Genomic DNA, 16,169 nt, shown 5'->3' with positions numbered 1-16,169 from the left:
GAGCTAAGTGCAGAAAACATGTTCTGTGAAACCACAAAATACAATGCTCCCAGGAAAAGAGAAAAACAGGACAGGCAATAGTTAAGATAGCACTGCTATGAAAACCTTACCGCACTGCACATATGGGGCTATTTTGTGTTCCTAGTATTATCTGACATAAATCCAAAATAATTCCAGTGGAGTTACTGAGAGCAGAGTAGGTCGCATTATATGTACTAACTATACATTTAAATGCCTGTTATAATAACATCATATTACATATGTTCTGTTACAATAGTTCATTAAAATCCTGGAGATTTTACCATCTGGTACATTCCATATCTGAATTGCATTAATAACAACTAATTTTTGTAGCATGTTTTTTTATCCATGGACTTCATACTGTTTCACAAAGAGGAAAGGCAACTGCTTAAAGGATGAGGAAACAGAAGCACAGGGAGCTGAAATTACCTAGGTCAGTAACATGTAGTGGCAGAGCTAAGAATAAAGTCACCTCATCTCAATCACAAGATTGCTTATAGGTTTGGACTGTGATATTCTGATACTGTGGAAAGTGTTGTTTCATTCTTCCATATAATCTTTTTCTATATAACTCTGAAATAGAGGTACTTTAGTTTTATTTTCCTCTTTTACCCCTTTGTCATTTAGAAGTTTGACCTTGGGTTAGTACTGATTTTTGGAATGTCTTAAATTTCTACTTAGGGGAAGGAGACATCACTGTCTCAGGTCACAGGTTCTTGGTAGGGGACTACAGACACCAAATTGCCTTTGCTTGCTTTTAGCCCAGAATTAGAAATGCCAAGGAAGTGAAAGGCAGAGATCCCAAAGCTGTCCCAAAGCAGGATTTATTAGCTTGGGAGCAACACCTTGTGAACCTGGCAGTATGGCTTCTTGCTCTGAGCTGGTAAATCCACTGGTGCTATCAAAGCTTACTGTTAGAGTTTTTTCTCTATCACAGAGAAGTGATGTTGAAGAAATATGTGTGATCTGCTTCTTCAAAAGGAGAAAATTTCTTCCAGATCAGCTATTGTTTGATATCTTAAAGATTTGCTGCTCATGGAATAAAGCAGCAATACTGAAACTGTGGATGAAAAATGCCTTTTATCTTGCCTAGTAGTTTGGAGTTCCATGTCTGAATGAATGTAATGCTCCTTTCTTTTTTTAAGATTCTTTTTATTTTAAATAAAAACAGTTTGTTTTAGTTTACTTAATCCTTGCCCTGCCTCCTTGTGGCCAACAGGTTATTGGCGTACACATAGCGAGGATTTTCACAGTTAATTTTGTTAATCTACTTAAATACCAGTGGGTTGTTTTCAGTAAAACAGCTGTGCTTAGTTTATTCTTGTAGCCTGAATGAAAAAAATGTGTTTGCCTTCCATTATAAAAGTCTTACAGTGCTTAGCCTGACTATCACTTTGCCTGAAAGCAAGTGGTTTTAAAGCAATCCTTACAAACACTAAGCAAAATAATGTCATCCTTAACTAACCTGGATTGCTCTATTATTAAAATAAGCATTAAACAATCTAGTAGGACATATTAGTTTCCTCAAAGCATGTCTACAGTAGATCCTTCCCCAGGGGAAGGATCAGACTTGTATGGTGGCTTACCAAGTAGCCACCTACCCACAGGGTATGCTTTTAGCCTGCTGTTTGATACTAAAAAAAAAAATTGCTATCTTAAATTGCCCTGACTTCAGCATCATGAAGGACTTGGTATGATCACATCGGGTTATGTGCCCATATCTGTGTTGATACTGTTTAGATCTGTAGAAGGTAAAATTACCACCAGAGAGAGAATTAAATGACATGTGTACTCTATCTCAGAATTTGCAAAAGGCTACAGAGTCCTTATTAAAAAACAGAGTTTGACATTTAGGAGATACACATGCAAGGTAGAAAATAAGCTTCAAAGTTCCCTTTCACTGTAGAAATTTTCCATGGCGGCTGCCCAAAGTCCTCTCTGCAGCACTGCTACTTCTGGTAGAAATTACCCTGGCAATTTCTTCTGTCCACAGCAACTTTAAGAATTTTTGAACAACAAAATACTGGGGTAGGTACAGCCACAAAGATTAAGAATTGGAGTTCCTTGTCCCAGTTTGTGTACTCCCCATTCTCCATGTTCACAGGTTCACCAGAGACACTAAGGGTTGATAGGCTGTACTGCCTGGCTCTTCCTCCCTGCCCTTGAGGGTTAATCTAAGTGTTTATTGGCAGACCACTAGGAAAAGCTGGATCCATCTCCCACTCTGTGGTGGAACATGAATCTTCAAGATTGAAAATCTGGTGTTTTTCACCCACACTAAATAAATACTATAAAGAGGGAAAAAAGGCCTGTTGATTCTTTTTTTTAGCACAAATTATCTTAGTGTGGGCTTTAGTAATGTATGCAATGCTTCTCATGACTGTTAGCAGAGCTCTCCATACACAGTCCAAAACATGTAGAGCACGAATAGTTGTTCAGAGGGAAGTTTTGCAAGACATGGTACTGTAAAGCTGAAACATCTGTTTCTCCTATTATAGCTAAATAGTGCAATAATCTTTTGTTAAGAAAATTAACTTTCCCTTCATTTTACTAGTTCCTTCTATCTACATTCTGTATGCAAATTTTGAATAAACAGAAAAATAAGTGAATTATTGAAAAGTCATCCTTGAATTTTCTGTGTGACAGAAAGATCTGATTAAGCCAAACAGCTATATCAATTTGTATTTGAAATAGTTGATGTACACAAGACATTTGACACATAATAAAGTTCTAATATAGGTATACATTATATTCTATTTTCATTACTTTAAGTAGTTGCTTTTAAATTTATTTCACTATATTAAGTTAAATATATGCATTTACTTTATTTTTGGAAGAGCTATTTCTACTCTAGGTGAAACTAGTACATGAAACTCCATTAAAATAGCTGTGAAGGATAATTATATAATTCCATTTATATGACACTTCTTCTGTTGGTAGCAGAAGGTTTCACAAATCATTCACAAATCTGATAAGCACTTCACAGAAAACTATAATATACACATATTTTGCAGTTGCGCATGTGTGAAGCAGTTTGTCTGCTGCTGAAGCAGAAGCACAGCTGAGGTGGTGCATGGCAGCTGCTCACAAACAGCAATGGGACATGACTGAACACCATCATGTCAGAATTGTACTTGAGGTGAAGGGGATGATCTGTGTGATGAACCGCACGATGATCCTGGATTTTGACATCTGTTGCTGTAGTAGCCCTGAACAAGCCTTCTTGACAGAGACATACGTGGTCTGATGAGATAGAAGTCCACAACATCATCCATATTGGAGAATGAAGCTCTGCTCTTTTTGCCCCTTCACTCTCACTCTCCCCCTCGGCTTCTGACAATCACAGAAAGTGTAATTTACAGCACTATTTACATCTATTTACATTAACTAATTATAGTCCATTGAAACTGCCAGAGAAAATTTGTCAGAAGAATGTAATTACTCAAAGCTGGAATTTGGCCAGCAGTGAGATCAGTTCCCTTCCATTTTGAAAAAAAGCACTACGGGATAGTATGGAGCTGAGTACTTCAAATGACAGCTAGGAACCAAGTCAAGTCCTTGAGGTGCTGCCAGAGGCCTGCCTGGGGCTTAGTATGTGCAGGTGGACTTCACAGAGACATTCAGGCTGTCTGGAGCTCCAGATTACTCAGGATCGGGGCTTCAGAACCATGCCAGGTCTCTGGAGGTGGGGCAGTCTGGTGGTCAGTGGCTATGGCAGGCTGGAACGTGTCTGCTGGTTCTGGGATTTGGTCTGTGGTTGGTCCTTGCAGTTGAAGGTGGGGTGTCCTGTCTAGGGTCCATGATTTGAATCGGAAAGCTGGCACTGGCAGAATCTCTCCTGTGCAGAGGCCTTAGTGGAAAATGAGGGGCTGTCTAAGTAAGCTGAGGCTGCCCCTCTGTTGACCCCCCATTTCTGGGTTACAGCACTTGCTCCCACTTTGGGAAGGAGGTCATCTAGAGTTAATTTTTAGAACCTCCAGTTTGCTCCATAGCCCAGCTTAGATCAAGATGATGAACACATACTTCCACCACTTAGGGTGACTTTCCAATTTTTGTCTCATCTGGTCTTCTAAATGCATAGTATAGTTGGTCTATTTAAGATCTCTTCATCAGTTGACCTCTAGGTTTACACATACCACTGTTGTGTGCAAAAGGTCCTGCATTAGCACACTCACAGCCAGGAGATCAGGCATCTGCATGTCTGGTTTAAGCATATATGTATTTTCTTGAAAGGCAAATGGATGCACTTGGGCACATAATATTTAAATGAAAATTTGGAATAATTTTTCACAATGGTACCCCTAGTAATCACAGCAAGTCAATGGTCCCTCTTTTAAATATAATGGAGAATCTAGAATGTTTAACTTTGCAGTATTTCTAAACAAAACAATTACATTTACTATGTAATTTCTTGTATTACCAGCATTTTCACTGTCTGGTTGTGCATTTTGGATACAGAGATTGCACAACCTGCTCAGAGAAGCTCACAGGTTGAAGTGCCATGCTTGTAAACATGAAAGTCATTTAGGAGAAAGGATAAAATTCAACATTTAATCTACTCTGCCTGAAGTTTTACATGAGCATATGATTTATTCGATATAGTCCTTTTCTGTGCAATATTCTCAGAGGTATGATACATACTATTTGTCATAATCAAAAATGTTACCATTATTTTTTCATGTCAGTTCTGCAAAAGAAGGGCTCATTGCTAAAATATGAATACTCATCAGATGTTTAGTGTTCAAATCCTGTTGTTTCCCTCAGATTTCTTATAACAATTTTTTAGATCTGTATCTTCTACTGGAGGAGAGAATTATGAAGGCTGTCTTTAAACAGTAGATTGCTCACTGAGCAGCTTTGTATTGAACTCTGAAGATGTTATACAACCTTTATTTTAATAAAGCCTCATATAAGTGTATAGCTATATAATTTTAGATATGTAACAGTATTCAGGCCTGTGCAGCAATTGTGGTCTAAAGAAGGCAGTGTGGTTTAGCAATTTGAGCAAAGGACTGATTAAGAGTTCCAGGGCTCTGCAAAAGACTTGGTGCAATTCCCTGGAAGAGTTACGTGTCTTCTTTGTATTCAAATTTATCTGTCCATAAATTGGAGCTGCTATTAATGTGTTGCATATAAGCCATGAGAAGTCTGTTAGAGATCAGAACAGAACCTGGGAGGCCTTTTTCCCAGGCTTTTCATATAACCTCAGGCCAGTTGTGCTTCTCTGGGGGCTTTGGAAGCTCATTGAAGTGCTTCTGCTTGAAGTTGAGAGGTCTTGTCTGTAAAAATATGGTTTACACTAAAATTCTCTGACTTAGCTGTATCTTCTGCTTTGGAGGAAGCCTGAGACAGAGGAGTGAAGTGGACACTGAAATAAAGACTCAGAATATAAATAAATCTGAAACAGTCCTCCTAATAACAGCAATTCTTTGTCTCCTGACTTTGTGGCCTAACGTCTGAGGCTCAAGAGGATATAAATACAACACTCTGTGCAATGACTAATTACTCAAAATTCTGTGCATCAGCAGAAGTGGGACTTGTGGTTGACTCTAATATTATCAAATGCCTTTGCTATTTAATAATCTTGTAGCCCTACGTTATTTAGCATGCCGTTTGCACAAAGAACAGTAATTTTATTTCAGCTATCTCTCAACAAAGTAAAAATGCAGCTGGTAGTAAATGAAACATTTGGTAGACAATGTGACTGATGTACAGTTCTCTAACTTGCTAAGAAAAGAAAAATGTTGGCTGTTTAACCTTTTCCTACCCAAGGATGTAGCAAGGAGTAAACCTTTGCAGTTTTCCTTTTTCTTTTTTTCCTTAACCCGAAAATGTATAGTTTTTCTTTCTTTTTCTTTTTCTTTTTCTTTTTCTTTTTCTTTTTCTTTTTCTTTTTCTTTTTCTTTTTCTTTTTCTTTTTCTTTTTCTTTTTCTTTTTCTTTTTCTTTTTCTTTTTCTTTTTTGTTTCTTTTTGTTTTTATTTTTCTTTTCCTTTTCCTTTTTCTTTTCCTTTTCCTTTTCCTTTTCCTTTTTCCTTCTTCTTTTTATTTTCCTTTTCCTTTTTCTTCTTTTTTTCTATTCTCTTTTTTCTCTTTTTTCTTTTTTTTTTCTTTTTCAGTTCTTTTGTTTTTCCCTCATCTTCCCTTTCCTTTTAAAGCAAAGAGAAGTTACTACTGGGCAAATATCTTATTTATCAGTGGAGTTTATTCAGACACACCAACACAGAGTAATTATGCCCAGAGCTCCCATTAACATCCCACAAAATTACAGCGTAATAGCTTCCTTTCTTTAACATGCAACCCAAATAGTTAATAAATAAGTTCAGTTCCATAGCCCATTTTCTGACTTAGCCTTCTGCATTCCCTCTTTTACAAATATGGAATCCATTGAATTTTGGAACAGAAAAACCATGAGGAATAAGTTAATCTCCCAGGCACTCCAATCAGTGATCAGCACTGTAAGTCTAAATAAAGCTTCATCTATTATATTCTGAAGTTCAGCTGAACTGTGAAAGGGCACATGACTGAAATCACTGCATGTGAGTTGACTCACAGTTAAGTCTAGATGGGACTTGCTTAGTTCGTCATGAGTTTCTGCTTCTGATTCAGGCCTTCTAAAGACACTTCAGTTTGTTAAGGCTTGGTCAGTGACCTAAGGCTATACAGGTATCCAGTGACAAGAGGGATTGCAAGAGTGGCATCCCTCTGCATTGGCAGTGAACTGAGAAAATGTGGAGCGAGCTGGATGCACCCTCTTTCCTCTTTCCCTTTGGAAAGCAGAAAGCTGTATTATCTCCCTTGTACAAACTGGAAAAGGGGAACCAAAATGTTAGCAACTGGGTGCACTGAAGCACAGGCTAAAAATGTTTGCTCCAAGTTGTATAGGAAGTCAGAGTGATGCAGTCAAAAATGAAGCACTGGCATATATTGTCCCATGCTGCTTCTTAACTTCTAGACAACATTGTCATCATGGAAGGAAACACTGTTTATCTGCTTAGTGACTGTCTATTTTAATCTGTAAGAACAAACAATGTAAACAAAATGAGCAAACAGAAGCAGGCTTGTACAGAACAATTTGCAGTTTTTTCCAGTGGAAGATTCCATGGACCACCCAGGCTTTGCTCTAGTCCTTTTCTCAACCACAGAGCATCTAATTAAATCCCTTTCCATTCCAGACTCTTAAGTGAAAGAGAGCCTACAGTCCTCTACAGTTTCTTTCCAGATGGAAATGCATAATTTAACAGAGATACAGCTGACAGGGAAAAGTGGGCCCAAAGCAGTATTAGCATTTGCCACAAATTGCATTAAATTACAAGGGGTACTTAATGAAGACATATTATAAAAAGAAGATTAAAGCAAATATTTAGTTTTTAGGCCCCTTCTAAGATTGTAGTGTGCCAGGCAGCAAAAAACTCATAGCAAAACTACTTTAGTTATACCAAGAGTTGTTTGGTTTTGCTACACATGACCGGTAACAAGTCATGGCATTGTGTCCCATTGTGTCCTACAGCTTTATTCCATATACATGTATACATATACAAAAAGTTGCTAAGCACCTTACATTATTTACAACATGGGGAAAGCACTATTCAGATTGCTGTTTTGTAGATAGGGAACAAAACATGCTTGTCAGTGGCAAGTGAACATGTTTCCTTTGGTTAACCATTACTTGTTCTCTATGCTTACCTTAAAAAAAAAAATAGGACTTGAGGAAAATTTTTTTCAGGATATCAGCTGTCTCATTTTTAGAACTGGACATCATTGTAGGTATCCACATAAAGGAGAAAGTACGTAGCAATACAGAGCTGCTTTGCATTAGATGCTCCTTGAAGAAGCTGTACGGAGTTTATGGAAATATGCTATGAGAGTAAGTACTTTGGCTCCACTACTGGCATACTGAGAGATATTACAGTTTGGAAATTAACTCAGTTGATTGTTATTCTGGACATAGAAAAGTAGGGATGCTAGCAGCATATGTGTAGCAATTCAAGTGTTTTGTCTGTGAGCCAGAACACGGGAATGATACCACATCTAACATCTGCACCTGAGAATACATTCTCATGAGGTCTAGAGAGGCTGAATTCAGAAATATCTTTCTGCCATCCCACTTCTGGGATGCTATAGTAAATGAAACAATGGTATAATTTATGCAGGTTGAGAGCAGAGCAGGAAATTACTTTTATTGCTTCTCTTGGCTTAACCATGGAATGCAACACAAGTCAGAATCATTACATCAAAACATGCTGCATCCCTTTTCTGATTTGCTCTCCTATTGACTTTATGATGAGTCCAGATCAGGGTCTCCTCCAAGAGAATGCTCAGTCCTGGTATGTAGCTCACCCTGCGTTGGAGCAAATCCTGGGCTGTTAGTGCATGCACATGAGGAATGCCAGTTGTTAATGGTAGAGAGCATCTGGGATATCTGAGTTGCAGGAAGGATGAAGAGGAAGGAAGACCAACTGTGTGCAGCCATCCTTTCTAATAAAATTCCTGTAGTTAAAAATAGCTAGTGGAAGCTGGCACTTCTGGCACATCCAGAGCATCACCTTCCTAAGTATCTTTTTCTGGCCTGAGCTGTAGGAAGTTGCAAATGCAATCTGCTGTGTAATAGTGCAGCATATTCTTGGCCAAATTATACATAATTTTTTTCCTCTTCATGGTTAGCTAACAAATGTTATATGCGTCCCTTTCTTCTTTAAAACTATTCTCTGCAGAACCAAGTATCATCCTGGCTGTTGTGGAATATAACTTACTCTTCTCAGTTTCTTCACATCAGTTCTGACTGTGGTGGGAGGGAAGGTAGACCTGGCTCTGGAGCCCCTTGCCTGCCTAGTTGCCCAGAAATGTCAATTGCAGTAATGATAATATTGAACAATATCATATTTCATTATTTCCCCCAACAGAGTTTTCAATGCCAAGTAATTTTGGTCACTACAGAACCCAGAAAGGTTTGGGTTGGACTGGTGATACTGCATAATTGGGTTTTGAAAAGAACAAGAACAGAGAAGTGAGAAAAATAGGGAAATCAGGCTTCTTGCTTTTGCAAATTTTAACCACAGAAAATGCCAAAAGTTGTATTTCTTATCAAGAATAAAGGAGTTAATCTTTAGTAGCCACAGAAAGAAAATATTTTACAACTTTCATTAGGGAAATGGAAGGAAACTAAAACTGTAAGTTTTGGTGATTTATAGCAAACCTATAGGAGTGTCTTTAATAGCAAGTTTACATTTAAGTGCACTGATTTTGCGAATTCTCTCAGGGTTTTCTTTTGTGTCTGTGTGTTTAAAGGTAGACGTACAGACATAAACCCAGCAATTGTAGAGAAAGTTGTCTGTAGAAAAGCAGATTCCCACATTCTGGTCACAGTGTTTGTCAGCTGCCCAGAGGAGTCTATGTCTCCTGTCTATAAGGAGTATTTGTTTTATTCATTTCAAAGCACAAAGAGATACAGAAATACAGGGAAGAGGTGAGGAAATTCTCTAGAAGCTTGGACCTTATTGTTGGTGTCTGTGATTTTGTTACTGAAATCATTAAGCAGGCAGTGTGTTGCTTGGAAAGATGTATTTTACAGGGAATCTCACAGAGAATGCCTTTCTGTCAGAAACAGTGCCTTGGTGGTCACCTATTGCTGAAGACCATGAGTGAGGTGTGGGAACCCTGTTTTCTGCATTCCTCCCCCACAGGTTAAGGACTAGAGAATGAGTGGGTAGCAGAGAACAATACTGTTAAGCACAACCGCAGTTCTGGCTTTAAAGTCACATCTAACTGAAATTCAAGAGAGGAGATACAGCTTGAGTAGTCATCAAAACGATTACACAAACTCAGTTGGAAAAAGAATGCAGGGAGCTGGCAAGGGGACAAAGCTGGGGAGAGCTCAGACAAAAAAAACCTCTTGAAGTTTTATGGTTTTTTTCCCTTCCAGGATGTGTAGCTCAGAGGTAGGCAGAAGCAGTGGCCAGCCAACAAAGGCTGGATGCTGTGGTTTTGAAAGAGGCACTCGAGCATATGGAGCTTTCGTGAAAAAAAAAATGGTTTTTTGATCAATTCCAGGCGAGATGGCAGTTGTGTCATTCCAAGTGCTTCTCATCAGATTAGATGGGATCAGTAAGAGTGCTTTGGCATTTTCAGTCTGAGAGAAAAAAAACACATGTGGCTAGTAAAATTGTCCAGTACAGATATTCCCTTCTTCTTACTTAACTGTTAGATTATGGGGTCCTGAACCCTTGTCAGCCTCATATGTGATACTGGGTGATACAGTTAGTGACAATTTGGCCAGTTGTCTCCCAGCTGGAAGGGAAACCCACTGCCAGAATTTCCAGTGTGCTATTAAAATACCATGATGTATTTTGGGCAGAGCTTTGGCTATAGTTTCATTTTATTGTTAAATTATATTTGTGAATTAACACATAAGCATGAGCTTTGTTGGGACGAGTGTGACATGAATAGTGAAAGGAGTGAAGTACTGCTCAAGGAAAGATAAGTGAAGCTTTTGATTAGAGTAGGAGAGTAGCTGCATGTTGTTGAGGCTTGAAAAACCCGTTTGAGAAGTACAAATCAACCTTCTGAGGAGCTTCTATATTTAGCAGTAGGCTTCCACACAACTCTTGATTCTGTGCAAGTTCAAATTTTGGGGAAGGAGGGTATAGTGCTTTCAACTGAAAGGAGGATACAGCACATTCAACTGAAAGTCCATCTTCTGTGTATTAATGGTGATGTCTGCGTGCTTCCCTGTTATTGACACATTGTGGTTTGTAACTTTGCAAGAGTGCCACTGGAGAGTTTTGTGTTCAGATGAAGTGTAATGAGAATTTTCCAGTACTGCATTTTGTATGTCATAAGTTTTTTATGTGCACTGCAGAGGAAAAAAAAAATGTGTGGAGGGTTTCTTCTGCTGTTTCTGAGTTTCTATGTGAGGTATGAACTTCCAGATCAAATGAAAGGAGGTCACAGATCTAAGCTCAAGTGTGGAACCAGGGAAGAAGCAGGCAATGAAGGCAAAAGTGAACTCAATCTTATAGAGAAAATTTACACAGAAGTTTATCCCAAATTGAAAAATTCCATGCCAAAATATCTATTGCTCTGGTAGCATAGGAATCAGAGTAGTGGTGCATTGTTTGGTTGACAGGATTCTCACAGGTTCAGCAACATGGATCCATTGTTTTCATAATGGTATATGGAGCTCCTAGTTCAGTGCTCATACTCCATTGTGTAAGAAAGAAATAAATTTGTTACTTCTCATTAATGCTATCTGGAATTGAAAGGAGTTTATATGAGCATCATCACATTGAATTGTTTCAATGATTCAGAAAATGGAGTGCTCCCTGTGGGTGAATATTTTGTTTGCTTTCTGGGGTTAGACTAATAGTCTACTACACAGAATAACTTTGTTCCCCAGTGCCGAGCAGCTTACTGGAATATTATTATCCAGGAGAATGTAGCTCTTCTGTGATCTTTCCCAGACTTCAAGAGAAAGCCATCACCTCACTGACACCATGCAGTATTTTTCTTGTAAACAGTGAGGTGGGAGATCCTCTGTTCTGATCCTGATTGAGAGTCCAGCAGAGCTGTGGCAGCCCACTTTATTATTTTGCATATCTCAGTTTTAGGGTTCCCAAGCTGTGCCTCATTTTGAAAGAGATGAATTCTTGAGAAAGAATGGGTAACTCATGTGACTCCTGTTAGCCCATGAAAGATCTGGAGCTTTGGATTCAGCCCACAGATGTCTCAAAGTGGGTGTTCTTAACATCCTTGATCTTAAGTTGGGTTAATTTCACATCATGTGAAATGAGAGCACTATTACCTGCCTTTAAAGTAGATGCTGTATTGAAATGTAAAGCTGATACTTTCATCTGTGCCTTTTAGATGACACACAAATTCAAAATTGCAGAGTTGTGAATGTTTTATGTTTTATTTCCAACATTCACCACAAACCAAACATTTCAGGGGAATTCATGCATCTGTAATGCTTGTCACTGATCTTTTTAGAAACAATGCATATCTTAATGTAGTAGAATGTTTCAGAAAGGAAAGAAATTGCTTGCAGGAGGCCTTGTATTGAGATTAATCTCTCAGGAATGCAGGGGGTTAATGGTCAGGCTGATTAATCACTGCTAATGACCCATCAGGAAATCTGTCAGGAAGTGGGTAAAAATTCCTGATGGCTGATGTGAAGCATTGTGTGGTATGCTTTGGTTTTGTTTTCCCAACTGATAGTCCACACTGGGTGTAGTTTAGTTACCTTTTAAGTTCTCAGGACATGTGAAAGATCAGATGACATGATGGCCTTGTTCAACTTGACTAAGTGAGCAAGAAACTCCCCGTTCATGGCTGTGCAAGTACATCGCAACAGAAGTCAGGGATTGCTCCTTCCCACAGCTTCCCAGAACAGAGTCTGGTAAAGATACAGAAAGGAAGCATGACCATTCCCTCATTCCTCCAGTCCAAGCCCACAGGTACGGGGGGAAGAGTGGAACAGGCAGTTTTCCCTGTGTGAACAAGGAGCCAGAGTATTAAGACTTGGATACACAATTGAGTTAATGAATTGCCTGGTGTTGACTGAGGGTGAGGTTTCACAGTTGGCTCAAGCTGACCCAGGATCATGCTGAAAGGAGTGTTTCTCCTCTTTCTCCTAGTCCTGTGGACTAGCTATCATGTGGTAATACAGCGACTTGCTGATCTGGGCAGAAACTATTGTTTCTTGCTCAGTGTTGGCTGGCCCAGACATCAGAAGGATCAGATAACTGATCTGCCTCACTGCTTGGCCATGAAAGTGCTAAATCTCATGTAGGGGAGGGTGTGGGAACATGAGACAAGGATAAAAACATGAGTGGGGACTGAGCCTTTCAGCAGTAGCATAACCAAGGATTGGCTTAAGCCTATTATGAAACTGCAGTCTGAATCACTGGAATTAAGAGTGCACTGTCAACCTACAGGGAATGCAAATTAAAATGTGTTAGCTTACACCTCCTGCCGTTGTTAAACACTGGCTGAGCTCAGCCATTCTGCATATGGCTGGGAGGAAGGAGCTACAGTGGGGCAGCATCTTAAGTTCCCCATGATTTTGCCTGGTATGTGCAAACCACATCAGACAGCACTGGGGGGCGGGAGGAGGGGGAGGTTGTGGGGAAGGCAGAGGGGAAGAAGAAAGAAGAGACAAGCACCACTACCATGATTCTCTCTATATATTTTCCTTTGGCTTAAGGTAACATCTACTCTTTCTTTGTGACAAGACTGCAGAAACACTCAGTTACCAGAGGACAGATTAAGTACAGTAATAGAGTTGGGGGATCCAGACCCTAAAGCTCTGGGGTACAGTGTGCTTTTCCTAGTTCTTCTTGTTTATTTTCAACCCAAGTAGCTTTGCAGTGCTATCTTGCCAGTACCAAAAGCCTAACATACCCAGCAATGCAAGCCCTGCTATTCAAGTTAATTTGTTTTTTATTGCTAAATTTGGTAGTTTCCAGTAAAGGACTTCCTACCATTTTGTTGTGGCTCAAATTTTCATGCAAAGATTCAGGAATAACTGTGTTAGTGGGAAATCTCTTTTTAATTTTCAAATATTAAATGTTTTAAGGGTTTATAACAATAGGTCTCCTCTTATAAGCATAGCTGTGCAGAGCCACACCAGTATCTTCAGGATGTCCTACAAAGACAGCAACGCTTCCACACAGGATTAGCAACCCCAGACACTGTGGGAGTAATCACCCTTGTTAAGCCTTGATTTTAGGAAACAGTTTGAAGATAGTCAAATTAGTTTAATTTCAGGAGAGTTTCAAGACAGTGGAATTAGTTTAATGTAAAGATTGTCTTGATTTAAACCAATAAAATATCTTTCCAGTGAAACATGAGGAAATATGTGGGGAGCAAAATATTAACATCCCAGAAAATAATTTTTAAAAGTGTTCCACAGACAAATAAATGCAGAAGAAAAAAAAAAAAACACAACAAAAAAGACCAAACAGCCAGGAACATTTCCAGAAATAAATCATTATCCATCACATAGAGGATAAACATGGGTTCTTTTAGGAAGAAGGAAATCATAAAAAACCAAAAGCTGCCACTGTGAATGGGTTTTTCATGGCAAGGTTTTTGTAGTGGGGTACTACAAGAATGGCTTCTCTGAAAAGCTGCTGGAAGTTTCCCCCATGTCCAATAGAGCCATGCTTCAACAGGGTCCCACCACTGGCCAAGGCTGAGCCCTTCAGTGATGGTGGTAGCACCTCTGGGATAATGTAGTTCTACCCCTTAAGAAGGGGAAAAAACAGTGCTGTGCAACAACAGCTGGAGAGCGGGAGAGAATATGTGACAGAAGCAATTGTGCAGGTACCAAGGTCAGTGCGGAAGGAGGGGAAAGAGGTGCTTCAGGCTCTGGAGCTGAGATACCCCTGCAGCCTGTGGTGCAGACCGTGGTGAGGCAGCTGTGCCCCTACAGCCCATGGAGGTCCATGGGGATGCAGAGATCCACTTGTAGCCCCAGAGGAGACCCATGCTGGAGCAGATGAATGCCCAAAGGACGCTGTGACCCATGGGAAGCCCATGCTGGAGCAGGGTCCTAGCAGGACCTGTGGAGAGAGGAGTCCATGCTGTAATAGATTTGCTGACAGAACTTGTAACCCCATGAGGGACCCACACTGGAGCAGCCTGTTCCCAAAGGACTAAACGATGAGGAAAGGACCCATTCTGGAGCAGTTTGTGAAGAACTCTAGCCTGTGGAAAGGACTCATGTTGGAGGATTTCATGGAGGATTGTCTCTTGTGGCAGGGACCCTATGCAGGAGCAGGGGAAGAGTGGGAGGAATCTTTCTCCTGAGGTGGAAGGAGCAGCAGAGAGAACATGTGGTGAAATGACCACAATCCCCATCCTCTGTCATCCTGCACTGCTATGTGAGAAGGAGGTAGAGAAATTGGAAGTGAAATTAAGCTTGGGAAGAATAGAGGATGCAGGAAGGTGTTTTAAGATTTGTTTTTATTTCTCATTATTCTACTCTGATTTGATTGGTATTATTTCCCTAAGTCAGATCAGTTTTGCCTGTAATGGTGATTGCTCCATGCCCTTATTCCAATCCACAAGCCTTTTGTTCTATTTTCTCTTCCTTGTTCAACTGAACAGGGGAGTGGCAGAGTAGCTTTGGTGGACACCTGGTATCCATCCAGGGTCACCCCACCGCACATTGTCATCAAAGGATATTTTATTCTCTGGGCATATCAGCTGAAATTTTCCCTTAGATGAGACATAGACCATGATGGCACAAGATTATCTGAATATACCTGAAGGTTGTAAATGTTTCTTCAGTTTCACTAGTAACCTTTCATCAAAGTGCAGCCCAGAGATTCTTGTAGGGAGACATAGGCTGTTCCCACTTGTGAGCGATGGATAGTGAGTGCCTTTACTGACCTCTATTTTTGTGCTGCATTGGGCTAATTTGCAGTTCGGGTACAGTAGGCAGAGGTACAGCAAGGAATGTTGAGCAGATGTGACAATGAGATAAAATCCTTAGCATAATCCAGTATCACACAGTTGTGGAGTGCTATAAATACAACAAGAATTCTCCAAGGTCAAATTCCTTCGACAGAGTTGGGCATCTCTGCATTGCCATGGATGTAGACTGCAATAAATCAGTATAATCCTCAGGCTTTGTTCATTTGTGCACTTCTGAAAGCTCCTTGGCGGCTGTAAGCATCATTGTGAGCAATGTTATTGGTTCTACATCATGAGGCAGTTTTTGACAGCTTTTGGATGGATGTTTTGATTTATTCACTACATGAAGAATTCATCATTACAGGCAAAACATTTCTCTTGTACTGCTGTACAGCATCCTCTTCTTTGTGTTTCTCTGGGCCTTGGGAACATGCTCTTACAATATATTTAATGGAATAAATCCATGTTAATACCCAGACTGCACAAGGACTGTAACTTCTTAAAAATCACCTGAGAAAAGTTTTCTGAGGTTCACTAAGAACGTCAGGTTTCAGGAGCCAGAGCCATCTCATGTTCTTCTATGGTTGCTGTTGCTTTTGCTTGGGAGGACAGGCTAGGAGGGAAAAGGCTGAGCAGAAGATTGCCCTGTAACAAGGCGGTGCAACTGCTGCCACTTTGTGAACTGTAGCTTTTGGCCTCTTGGCCTCCAAATTGTTTTGGTGAGCAAATTAT

The 16,169-nt window shown here is 39.9% G+C and overlaps 1 protein-coding gene across 1 annotated transcript in view; it reads left to right on the top strand.

The window, feature by feature from the left end:
* RBKS (ribokinase) overlaps positions 1 to 16,169 on the top strand; it is a 71,167-nt gene that overhangs the window by 50,416 nt on the left and 4,582 nt on the right. The window lies entirely within an intron of this gene.

The sequence above is a fragment of the Pseudopodoces humilis genome, chromosome 3, assembly GCF_049639895.1.
Source record: "Pseudopodoces humilis isolate 2021_Gansu_Grassland_sample_001 chromosome 3, ASM4963989v1, whole genome shotgun sequence".
In the NCBI taxonomy this organism is placed as follows: domain Eukaryota; kingdom Metazoa; phylum Chordata; class Aves; order Passeriformes; family Paridae; genus Pseudopodoces; species Pseudopodoces humilis.
The sequence above is the reverse complement of the archived record's forward strand: the minus strand, read 5'-3'. Positions and strand labels throughout refer to the sequence as shown.